The sequence below is a fragment of the Paramisgurnus dabryanus genome, chromosome 4 (assembly GCF_030506205.2).
Source record: "Paramisgurnus dabryanus chromosome 4, PD_genome_1.1, whole genome shotgun sequence".
Lineage (NCBI taxonomy): Eukaryota > Metazoa > Chordata > Actinopteri > Cypriniformes > Cobitidae > Paramisgurnus > Paramisgurnus dabryanus.
Window position 1 is genome coordinate 41,864,023 of NC_133340.1, and position 13,201 is coordinate 41,877,223.

The window sequence follows — 13,201 nt, forward strand, 5'->3', positions numbered from 1 at the left end:
TATTGATTATAGGGGTTTAAATGACATTACTGTTAAGAATAGGTACCCCCTTCCTTTAATGTCTATTGCGTTTGAGCTCCTGCAGGGGGCGCAGTTCTTTACTAAGCTAGATTTACGCAACGCCTATCATCTGGTGTGAATAAGAGAGGGAGATGAATGGAAGACAGCCTTTAACACCCCTACCGGACACTTTGAGTACTGCGTTCTGCCGTTCGGCCTTTGTAACGCCCCCTCTGTCTTCCAGACTCTGGTCAATGATGTGCTGAGAGACATGATTAACAAGTTTGTCTTTGTGTACATAGATGATATTCTCATCTTTTCTCCCTCTATGCAGGAACACACTCAGCATGTCCGCCGAGTCTTACGCCGGCTGTTAGAAAATAAGCTGTATGTCAAGGCGGAGAAGTGCGAATTCTATCGTAAGTCAGTTTCGTTCCTGGGTTTTGTTGTTGCCCCCGGTGAGATCCGTCCTGACCCAGCCAAGATCAAAGCGGTGGCCGAATGGCCAGTCCCCGGCTCCCGTAAGGATTTATTAAGATTTCTGGGTTTTGCCAATTTTTACCGGCGGTTTATCAGAAATTATGGTCAGATTGCTCAAACTCTTACTGCTCTCACTTCCACTAAGGAGAGGTTTGTCTGGAATTCCAGTGCTCAGGAGGCCTTTGATAATTTAAAGTCCCGGTTTATCTCTGCTCCTGTTCTCTCTATTCCAGATCCGGCTGCTCAATTTATTGTGGAGGTGGATGCTTCAGATGTCGGGGTAGGCGCCGTTTTGTCTCAGCGGTCTGCTAAGGATGGCAAGGTGCATCCCTGTGCCTTTTTCTCCCATCGGTTAAACCCAGCAGAGCGAAATTATGACATAGGCAACCGGGAGCTGCTGGCGGTCAGACTGGCTTTGGGGGAGTGGCGTCACTGGTTGGAGGGGACCTCGGAGCCCTTCCTGGTCTGGACGGATCATAAGAATCTCAAATACATCCGTTAAGCCAGGAGGTTATCTTCTCGTCAGGCTCGTTGGGCGCTATTCTTTGACAGATTTAACTTCACCCTCTCGTACCGGCCCGGTTCCAAGAATACTAAGCCCGATGCTCTCTCTCGTTTGTTCGAAAGCCCCGGTTCCGCTGGGGACGAAACCATCCTCCCGGAGGGGCGGGTGGTGGGTGCCCTGCGCTGGGTAATAGAACAGCGGGTGAGACGGGCCGGCCGGGAGGGGGAAGTGCCAGAGGGGTGCCCAGCGGGTCGATTGTGGGTTCCGAATGCGCTTCGCTCTGAGGTCATCCGGTGGGGTCACGAGTCCAAGTTTGTATGCCATCCGTACATCAGCGTTTTTGGTGGCCCTCTATGGGACCCGATGTCAGACAGTTTGTGTTAGCCTGTCAGGTTTGTGCCCGTAATAAGGCCTCTCATCAAGCCCCTATTGGTCTGCTTAAACCGTTACCCATTCCCTCTCGTCCTTGGTCACATATCGCAATCGATTTTGTAACTAATTTGCCTAGTTCTAAGGGAAACACTGTTGTTTTGACCATTGTCGACCGCTTCTCCAAGGCGGCTCACTTTGTCCCTTTACCCAAGTTACCCACTGCTAAGGAAACTGCCCAGGTTATGATCGAACACGTCTTTCGCTTACATGGTCTGCCCACAGACGTTGTTTCAGATAGGGGTCCTCAGTTTATTTCTCGTTTCTGGCAGGAATTTTGTAGACAAATAGGCTCCACAGCTAGCTTGTCTTCTGGGTATCATCCTCAGACCAACGGGCAATGTGAACGGGCTAACCAAGATTTAGGTAGAGCTCTCCACTGTCTGACATCGCAATATCCGAGCTCCTGGTGCCAACAGCTACCCTGGGTCGAATACGCCCATAATTCTCTCCCCGTGTCTTCCTTGAATATGTCCCCTTTTGAGGCGTCCATGGGGTTTCAGCCTCCTTTATTCCCGTCCCAAGAACCTGATGCGGTGGTCCCGTCTGCGCTGGCCTTCGTCCGTCGTTGCAAACGCACCTGGAGGAAAGCTAGGTTTACTTTACGTCAGGTTTCCAGACGAACCAAAGCCGTGGCCGACCGTCACCGTAGACCTCCGCCCCGTTTTATCTGTGGGCAGAAAGTATGGCTTTCGTCCAAGGATTTACCTCTCTGTGAGCCCTCTCGCAAGCTGGCTCCACGATTCCTTGGGCCATACAGCATAGTGAAGGTTATTTATCCCGTGACGGTTCGGCTTAGATTGCCCCCAGCACTTGGTCGGGTTCACCCGGTTTTCCATGTTTCCAAGCTGAAACCGGTTCTTTTTTCCCACCTTAACCCTGTTCCCTCTGCCCCCGCCCCTCCCACCCCTCAGCTCGTAGATGGTGCTCCCGTGTATTCTGTTAAGTCCCTTCTAGATATGCGTCGCCGGGGTAGCGGATTTCAATACCTCGTAGACTGTGAGGGCTATGGTCCGGAGGAGAGGTGTTGGGTACCGGCCCGGGACATTCTAGACCCTGGGCTGATAGAGGATCTCCGCCGGCGACGGGGTGAGCCCCCTCATGGACCGCCCGGTGGCGGTCGTGGGGGGAGTCCTGTCATGATTTCGGTTTTATTGGCTGCTTTGTCTTTGTTTCACTTGTGTTGTGTTTTTGTTTTGACAGCTCCACACGTGCGCGCCTTCCACCTGGTGATCTCATTGTCTCTAACTCTTCGCACCGGCGTCCCACACCTGATCCTTGTTATTGCCCAATCCGGTTTGATTTAAATTCCCCTCGTTTCCTTTGTTCTTTGCAAGTTCGTCTTGGTATGTACCTGCCCGCTAGCTTGTCTAGTTCTAGTCCTGTCGTGTCTTAGTATCTGTCCCCTATTATAGATTTTGGATTACTCACCGTGCTCTCTGCTGCCTTTACCCCTTTAGATTCCCCGCCCCGCTGTCAGTCTCTCCCGAGTGGTGTGTCCTCCGCCAAGCCTCTGTGTACACTCTGTCTGTGGATTCTCTGAGCGCCTGTCTACATCTAGCGCTGTCCAGCCGCAGTGCGCTCTCGGCGCGTAATTCTGCGTAAGACTCGGACTACCGCTGTGCGCTGTCCAGCACAGACTCTGCTGAAGACTCTGACCGCCTCTCTCTCTCTCTGTGCCCTGCCAGGATTTCATCTTAGAGGATTTCGGATGTGCGAGTGGACGTTCTACGGCGGTGCTGTGTTTCCCACTTTGAGCCTTTCCCGAGAAGGATTCCGTTGAGCCTGTCTCTCCTGTGTTGTCTCCTCGCATACATCATCACGAACACAGAGTGTCATCTTATATACATATTGACTTTCACAGAGTGTCTTCTCATATACATATTGACTTTCACAGAGTGTCATCTCATATACATATTGACTTTCACAGAGTATCTTCTATTATACATATCACTGAGTGTCATCTCCTAAACATCTCTGCATCTAATAAACACCTCTGCGCTGGGATCCTTGTGTTTCTCGTTCCTAACAACATGGCTAAATAAATCTTTGGACTTTAAGATTAATGGATATGTAGTAGAGAGGAAAGACAGAGTAACTGGAAGAGGGGGAGGGTGTGCAACATTTATTAAAGAAGGTATAGTATCCAAGAGAATAAATTCAAACAATAATATAGAATGTGTAAGTATAGAAATAATGGGGAGGTATGAAGATATTAGAATATCAAATTTTTATAATCCATGCAAAGAAATAAATAATAGTGTATTAGAAGAGGTGATGGGTGGTGCACAAGGTACAATTATTATGTGTATGGATTTTAATTCACATAATGGTCTATGGGGTAGTGAGAATACAGACAATAACGGGATAGCTGTTGAAGAATTTATAGAAGAGCACTCATTAGTGGTTTTGAATGATGTGAAACCAACAAGAATGGATATAGTCAAAGGCGGCTTGTCGTGTCTAGATCTCACAATAACATCAGCTGCATTAGCTGGTAAGTGCACTTGGAATGTACAAGAGGAAAATTTGAGTAGTCATCACTGGCCTGTAGTTTGTGAGTTTAAGGGAGTGCAGTGCAAAAACAAAACTTTAGTCAGTGTGTAAGGTGGGGATTTAAACAGGCAAAGTGGGAGGAGTTTTGTGTGTTGTGTGAAGAAAATTTCAAAAATATGAACCTGGAAGGGAATATTGAGGAGAGATACAATAAATTAGTAAGTGACATCATTTTAGCAGCAAATCTATCTATTCCATTAATAAGAGGCAGTGGGAAAAGAAAGAAAAATGTTCCATGGTGGTCTGAAGAATGTACAGTGTCAATTAAAGAAAGAAATAAGGCATTCCGGGTTTTAAAAAGGCTCATAACTCAAGATACAGTAATAGATTATCAGAAAAAAAGGGCAGCTGCAAGAAGGGTAATTAAAAGTGCAAAGAGGAAAGCATGGCAGGAGTTCTGTAACACAATCGGGAGAGAGACTGGAATGCATGTGGTATGGAGAATGATAAGGAAAATGAATGGTATTAATAATTATAAACAAGTTCCTGTAATTGAGGAAGATGGAAAGGTGGCCAGAACTGATAAAGAAAAGTCAGAAATCTTGGCCAAAACGTAGTACATAGTATAGAAAACTTGAGTGATGTGTTTTTAAAAAGAAGACAGGAGTTAAGTAAAATGTATGAGAATGTTTGTATGAAAAAACAAAAAGTTGATAGTAACATGGATGTTGATTTTAATCTTTTTGAGCTAAAAATTGCTATCAGCAATTCAAAGGACACAACACCAGGAAGAGACAGGATCAGCTATAGTATGTTAAAAAACCTACCGGATGTAGCTATTAAAGTAATATTAGATTTGTATAATCAGATATGGAATGAAGGCATATTACCCAAGGAATGGAAAAATGCAATAGTAATACCAGTAGCAAAACCAGGTAAAGATGCAAGAAAGTCTAGTAGTTATAGACCAATTGCTCTTACATCTACATTATGTAAGGTGATGGAAAAAATGATAGTAAGAAGATAAAATTATTTTTTGGAGAAAAATGGAATTTTATCATCAGCTCAAAGTGGGTTCAGGAAGAAAAGATCCACAATGGATGCTTTGCTATTGTTTGAGAATGAGGTTAAAAAAGCTTTAATAATGAAAGAATATCTTGTTGCTGTTTTCTTTGATATTGAAAGGCATATGATACTTTATGGAGGGAGGGATTGTTAATTAAGCTAGAAAAAATCGGAATAGGGGGAAGAATGTATAACTGGATATTAGATTTTTTGTTTAAACGCACATTTCAGGTTAGAATAGGGGAAGAAATGTCAACATTGCATGACATCCTGAATGGGACTCCACAGGGAAGTGTAATTAGTCCAATTCTATTTAATATAATGATTAATGATATTTTTGAAAGAATCAAACCAAGTATAGGGAAAGCATTATATGCAGATGATGGTGCCGTGTGGAAAAGAGGTAGGAACTTAGGGAATGTAGTTAAAGGAGTACAAGAAGCAATAAATGAAGTTGAAAGGTGGTCAGTGGAATGGGGACTGAAGTTTTCAGTATTAAAGACCCAATATATGGTTTTTACAAAGAAAAGGAAAATGGAACAAGTGATTTTGAAATTATATGGTCAAGTATTAGAAAGAGTGACAGAGTTTAAATACCTTGGATTAATATTTGATGGAAAATTAACATGGAATGATTGTTGGGAATATAAAAAGGATAATGGGAATAGTTTTGGATGGAAGTATAAACAATGGGTTAAAGAATGTAGACTGGAAAATGTAGCTATTTGCCCCAATATGCCATTAAATGGGGTATCAGTATGGAATATTCCTTAACCTAATGTTGAATTGAGACTGCTTGAGGATCGGGAAAAAGCAGAAGGAAGATATACTAATAGTTATGATATTAATGGTTTTATGAGAGAACATTTTTATTCTTGTATACAGATATATACAGATGGATCTAAAGACCCAGTGAAAGAGAAAGTGGGAGTAGGAGTATTCATTCCAAAATTTGAGAGGAAAGTAAGTTTAAGATTGAGTGACAAATTGTCTGTATATTCAGCAGAACTAACTGCTATAATAGTAGCATTGCAGTGGTTAGAGCAGATTAAGCCAAATAGGATGCCAACTGTAATCTGCTCAGATTCTGCTTCAGCACTTAAAAGAATATTGTCAACAAAAACTGATAGAGAAGATCTGCTGGTAGAAATTTATACATTATTATATAGGCTTAATATAGAGGGTATAATTGTATATTTTTGTTGGGTACCGGCACATATTGGGATAGTAGGAAATGAAACAACGGATAAATTGGCAAAAGAAGCGTTAGGGAAAGATATGGTAGATATTAAGATACCTTTAGAAAGAAATGAAGTTAGATCAATAATTAATAGAGAAGTAATAAGAATATGGCAACAAAGATGGGAAAGTAGCAGTACAGGTAGGTGGTATTATAATATTGTAAAATCAGTGAGGAATAAAGAATCGTGTTATGGAAGATATAGAAAGGAAGAAGTAATGATTTCTAGATTAAGGATGGGTCACACAGGGTTAAATTCAACACTGGCATTAATGGGGAAGCATGAGAATGGTATGTGTGATGAATGGGATGGTGTTGAAACAGTAGAACATGTGCTTTTTAAGTGTAGTAAATATGAAGAACAGCGTAATGGTCTCTTTAGTAATATAAAGAATAGGCCAGTGAGTATCATGGACTTATTGGGAGAGGGTTTGAGGGATATAGAGAGGCTTAAGGAGGTGATGATATTTTTAGAGCGTACAGGACTAGATCACAGGATCTAGAAGGAGGAGCAAGTTGCTCTGAACATCCAGGAGGTTGAGGAGCTCAATGTGGAAGCTGGAGGAGCTGAAACACGCAGCGTCAGCTGAAGCTTGGGCTCGGATCCTCTGGGGTGTTAAAAGGGGTTTTTTTGTGTTTTTTTTGTTTTTGTTTTTTTCTTCTCACAATTCAGATATATTACACATATGCGCAAGGTATACAGTAGGTGGCAGTAATACTCCCAAGGAGTGAGCAGCCATTAAACGAAAAGAAGAAGAAGAAGAAGAAGAAGACAACAAGGGCGGCGCCATTGCGCTCATTTTGTCAACGTACTTCCGGCTGCATATGATGAGCAGCTGAGGCAGTGGCTGAAGGCAACGCGTTAAACTTAAAAAGCGTACTTTATGTTTGTTTCTTATCAATTTTAACGGACGGGAAGTCGAATGAGGAACACCCTAATCCCAAGTAATGGTTTGACTACGATGTTCCGGTAACTTGAAGCCATGCCGGGTGTTGAAAAGGTGGTCAGTTTCAGGTAAGCTGTGCTCTTTCGCCTAACGTTAGATTTGTGATGTCCGTTCTACGAATACACTTAAGATAAGTAACGTTAGTTTATAAAATGCAATTATTTTGAATGATTTTGATTGCCCACCTATATTTTTATATTTAAGATAACAATATATAAGTACATTCTTACAGTAGCTCACGTGATTCATACAAGTTACCGAGATTTCAGATGCTAGAAGGTCAGTTCATTTCTCATTCAGATTGTTGATAATGACATATTAAACAACATATTATTTAACACTGAAGTTAGAGGTTGTGTGTATAACATTACTGTCTCTTTTTAATGCATCTCTCTCTCACACGCTGTTCTGTTTAAGTATGGGTGCCATTATATATTAATTCTCATGATGCAAGTTTCTTTTAAATACTAACATAAAAATGTTTATGGTTATATTATTTTCACAGATGCATTGATGTTTAGTGATGCAATGGACAACTGTGAGGATGATATACAATCAACGTGTTCCTAAACTGTGATGCAGAAACACAATGGGAGGATCAATCCGTCTCTGAACACAACTACACTTTAAAATCACAACTCAACCTGAAGCAACCTACATCTGATATGGCAGTGGTTCTTAACATTATTCCTCGAGGCCCACTGCCCTGCACAGTTTGTATGTCTCCCTTATTTAACACACCTGATTCAAATCATCAGCTCATTAGAAGAGATCTCAATGAACTGAACTGAGTCTGTCAGATAAAAGAGACATACAAAATGTGCAAAGCAGTGGGCCTCGAGGAATAACTTTAAGAACCACTGTGATATCGGAAAACAACCTTGCGGTTTCCCGGACAGGGCTTACGCTGGTCCCAGGCTAAAATGCTTATTTGAGCTACGATAATTTAAAAACGCCTTGTACAGACATACCTCAACATATATGAGTGCCATTGTTTTATCACAAGATGTGGTTTGTTTGTAAAAACTAAAATGTCCTAATATAATTAAGGCCTAGTCCTGTAAACTCTGTCCGAGAAACTGCTTCAATGCTTCTGCTTCATGTGTTGACTGTCACAGGTCGGGGTGGACCCAGATGTTAATAAGGTCACGCCCCTTTTTCCACCTCGAGGAGGTTCCCAAAGCCACCCCAATGACCAGACACACAAGGTAAGAATAATATTAAAATACAGTTTATTTAATTTACTTAAAATGATAAATAGGGGAGGGAGAAAGGGGAACTTAAAATAACGGCCTCTTCAGGCTCTCGTTCTCTTCACAGGCTGCGGGCTCTAGTAAGATAATTTCCTAAATAAGATAGCACCTCCCCAAAGGACACTGCATGGGGGCAAAGTGAGTGCGCGGGAAAAGCCACTCTCCACGATTCACAGTGGACTTCCCACTGAGACACATTTGGGTTTCAAAGACACACCTTTAGGGTGTCATACATTTGTATTCTTTTCTCTAAAAGCAAACTGTATATGAAATGCTACATGCACAAAGAATCTAAAATCTGTATCTTATTTGTTTTCTATTGGAATGTCTCATTGCAAGTGGTTACGATGGTCTCACTCAGATAACAACAGAATTCAATGTTAAAGTATATGTGAAACTTCATTCAATGTTGATAGACACCTCCCTTTCTAAGCATAAACCAATCACCCACTGTATACAGATTAAGGACAGCCCTTAGTTTTTACAACAACCAATCATTACCAAATTCCTATATGCTTTGTTCTCTGGTTATTTAAGGAGATGTGTAGAAGATTTAGGCGGGACTTTCAATATCGAGAAATGCACCCCCATGATGCTGTCCTGGAACAGCATCATGTATTTTTATTTTACTTTGAGGAATCTGTAACCAGATCTTCATCTCCTTACCAGGTATGCAATGGTTTTTCGTTTGTTTCGTATTTGAATTGGAATGTAAATTGGCTTCTGAATTATGTGCTACCTACCTGGTTAATAAATTGTTACATTTGCATTCATTCTAATTTGCTCTGTATCATTGACTCTTCAAAGTTACTATAAAGTATTACGATATCCTTTGTTACCACAAATCTTTGATCGGGGTTAATTCATGTTAATTAGATTCTGCCTCTTAACTATGTTGGTGGGCAGTCGCATGGACTATCGGAGTGATAGTTCTATTATCCATTTTATAATTAAGTTGTTATATAGTTCTATGATTTAACTATATGCGTCTAGAAGGAGCTAGATTGAACCTCTGATTATGGTAAGTTGTGTAAGCGACTGTGGGGGCTATATGGATACTATTTAATGAGAGCACGTAAACATGAAGCGGTATCATTAAATTGCTTTAGCCATAACCTCTGGTTTTTGTATGGTCAGATTAATTATTTAACCTTAACTAAGTTGTTTTGTAATCGCATTTGGTAATTATAATTACCTTTTCATAATTAAGTTGTTATATAGTTCTATGATTTAACTATATGCGTCTATAAGGAGCTAGATTGAACCTCTGATTATGGTCTTATGTTTTATATTTAATTGGCGATTTTTGAGAGCTACATGGGGACCTTTTAACAAGAGATTGACTTTGTTAAATTGCTTTAGCTACAACCTCTAGTACGGTCGAGTTTGTGTTCAGTACCCACACAACGGCCGGTGTGGACTGATATGACATTGGTAATCGAATGAATGAGTTAAATGAAAACATGAGTAAATAGAATGATCAAACGTTTATCCAAATTACATCAATTTGATTCATATTACAATACGTTTCATATCTTTGGAGTCAGATATTAAGTTGCGTAATGTTAAAACCGGAAGCACCGGAAAAGACCGAATGCGCTATAAACCGGCCATGCCGTTTGGATTCCGTCGTTGGGCCAAACGGATGGATGGGGTCATATTCGGACTCCTTACAAAGTGGTGATTCCCGAGACGTGATATTCAACCAGTGAGAAAATCTTATCAAAATGTACAAAGTACGACTGATTCGATCCCTGGAGAATAAGAGTCTTTTCATGGAGCTAAAGGTTTGATCTTCTTCTATTTCTTCAGCTGATGTGGTAAGTCAATCTTTTCTTTGCCTTTTAAAAATGTTTAAGGGAATGTTTTAAACATCCCACATTTATGAAATAGGTTGTAAATATACCTAATGTTAGACTGGAAATCAAATCCGGTGGGGCCTTTAAGAATGAAATGAAACCACATTATTAGGAAATGCTGTGTGATGTTAAATGAAGAATGAATTGCTTTGCTCTGTTAAGATCTTTTGTTAACATGCCTACGGAAAACAAAAGATTGTCTTAAATTGGAGTTAAATCATCCAAAATTTGCTCTGATCCTCAAACAAGGAAAACATCTAGAATCTAAATTTAAATCACCAAATTCTACACAATTGTTTATGTTGTGACAGTAAATGCACAACCTGGAAAGAGTGCCAAAATAACTTTTAACAATTGAAAAATGATGTTGGATGATTTAAACTACAATGCAATGAATGTGTTTGCATGTGAAAGGAGGACTTGGACAATTGAAATGTGAGAAGCACACAGATAGTAAGGTTTTTAAATGCTGCAAACACCAGTGTAAAATCTATATTTGATGAATTAAGGTAATATTGTAATCAAGCTGGAGAATGAAGGAAATGTATGAATGATTGAAGGCAGTGTTGTTGGATTTAAAAATCCCCAATGCATAGAGGTGTAATTGAATGCTGGACATTAAGCAAGTAGGGAGCAAGTAGGGAAATGATTTAAATGAGTTGTTGTGAGTGAGCCTTCTAAAAGATCACTCTGGGTTGAATGAGGATAGAATGGAATTAGTAAGTCATATTACAATTATAACTCCTAAATCATGCAGTATTCCTCCATGAATGAGATACAATTAAGCAAAACTTAAAATTGTTGCAAGAAAATGTAATGTTGTTCCAGGCCAATAAAACACAAATGGTCTTATCTCTCACTGTGAGAAACCCAACTGAGATCAAAAGGGGCTTAACCCCCGCTCAGATAGCGGGCTATCAATTGTTCTCAAGAGAGAACATTGTTTTAAAGAGAGACACTTGTATTTAAGAGGAATACATTAGCATGAACCATTGAACATCTGTTCCTCACACCAGTCTGTCCAGGGCTTTGAAACCTTTTCACATTCAAATACATTGATAAAGGAACATCTTGCAAACTAAAAACATCAATCTGGTAATCCTTAAGAGATCAGTAATGAATGTATTTTTAATTAATACTATTTTTAATATAATGTAATCTACATTGTACTCAAGTTGCAATATACATTATATTATAATGGCCAAACAGGCCTCAGATGGTAAATATTGTGGTGTATTACATGTATGTATACTATATGAAATAACTTACACAGGCCAAACTCACAGAATTGGTTCACTACACAGTGTGTCAAGGAGCGGAGCACGCTGTCACGTGTTGCCATGTTTTAACACTGAAAAATTACATGACACTCGTGATGACAGTGAACCAAATCTCCTTCATTGGAAATCCCTAACCCATTTTTTAATCCAATACAGAGGTCTATTTTAATCATTTGGTAACTAAACCTATGATAAATGCTGAACACATCAAACAAAAGAGTCCTTTTGGGTCAGAGATCTGAAGCAGTCAAAGGTGTGATGAGCTGATGAATTGCCCACAGGTCTGACTGAACTGAGCAACTTAAAATGAAGCCACTTGAGCTTATGGAAAAGTTCTCCAGCAGAAATGGAGTTTGAATGCTCACAGCAGACAGCAAGGGTTTAGATGCTTTCACAGCTTAAAGTAATATGCTGTCGGACTACACTGCAATAGCAATAGTCAATAAAAAATAAAAATAAAAACTCTGACCAAAGGATGTAAAGCTAATTTAATCTCTGAAAATAAATTTGCAAAATAATATGACAATGGTACATCTATTCCCTAATGACTGATCACCAAAAGGAGAAATTGTACCGCATGTCTTAATGCAAATTGCATAAAGGGTTAAAAACTAAATTGCTTCTCTGTTTGTCTTTTTATCAGGTTGAAAGCTGTAAATCCTGGCCAGAGATGTCTGGCCACATCAAAGACAGCAAACCCTGCAGAAAAAACAATCTAGAAAACTGAGGATGGGTGTGAAGACATTCAAAGGCCATTTTACACCTCACTACACTATACCATCACGAATAGACATGGCCTCAAAATTTGCAACACTAATTGTTAGAGATAAAATCCACCCATCTTCCAGACAAACACTGACTGTACAGCACACACATTGACTAAAACAATCTCGTAACACATCTGGTATAGACGTAAAGACTATCCAGACATAAACACTACACACCACACAACATATTCCAAACTTAACACTACATTTAAAATCAACATTCTCCTGTTACACAACAGAGACATCTAATCTAACACATATGCTAAAGTGATATCATTCACACCCATATTACCAAAACTACAACATTCATAAGAAACTTACATGGCAAAGTCACACTTTGATGATTATGTTTCTAATTGCAATAACAAACTTGCTGTCTAAATCTCAAATCAATAATCTGACTGTTGTTGTCATAAGTGAGGACCAGTTGGCGCCCTGATCCTCAACTTATCACTAAACAACAGCACAAACAATTTTCAAGAATCAATCAAACCATTTACATCTCAACTCCTTATATCAAATGTGACTTAGCCGACATATCAGATACACACCTATATAAGTATTCACATATCTCTACACTCATACACCTACTTATACACGCAAACACATTGAAATCTGAGATTCTAAATCTTCAAATGTATGGACTATACATACACATTCACATACAGATACATATACACATAGGCACATACCTGCACACATAGAAATCTAACATGAGATTCTGAATCTTCAATTGTGCTCATGGACTCAACATGTTCTGAACATATACTAAGTTAATCTTAGACCTACAAGGTGCTTATATTAGAAAATTCAGAGTTCCCTCAACATTCATTATAGATGTGTGCATGGTATGATTACAACATTATGTGCTTATTATTAT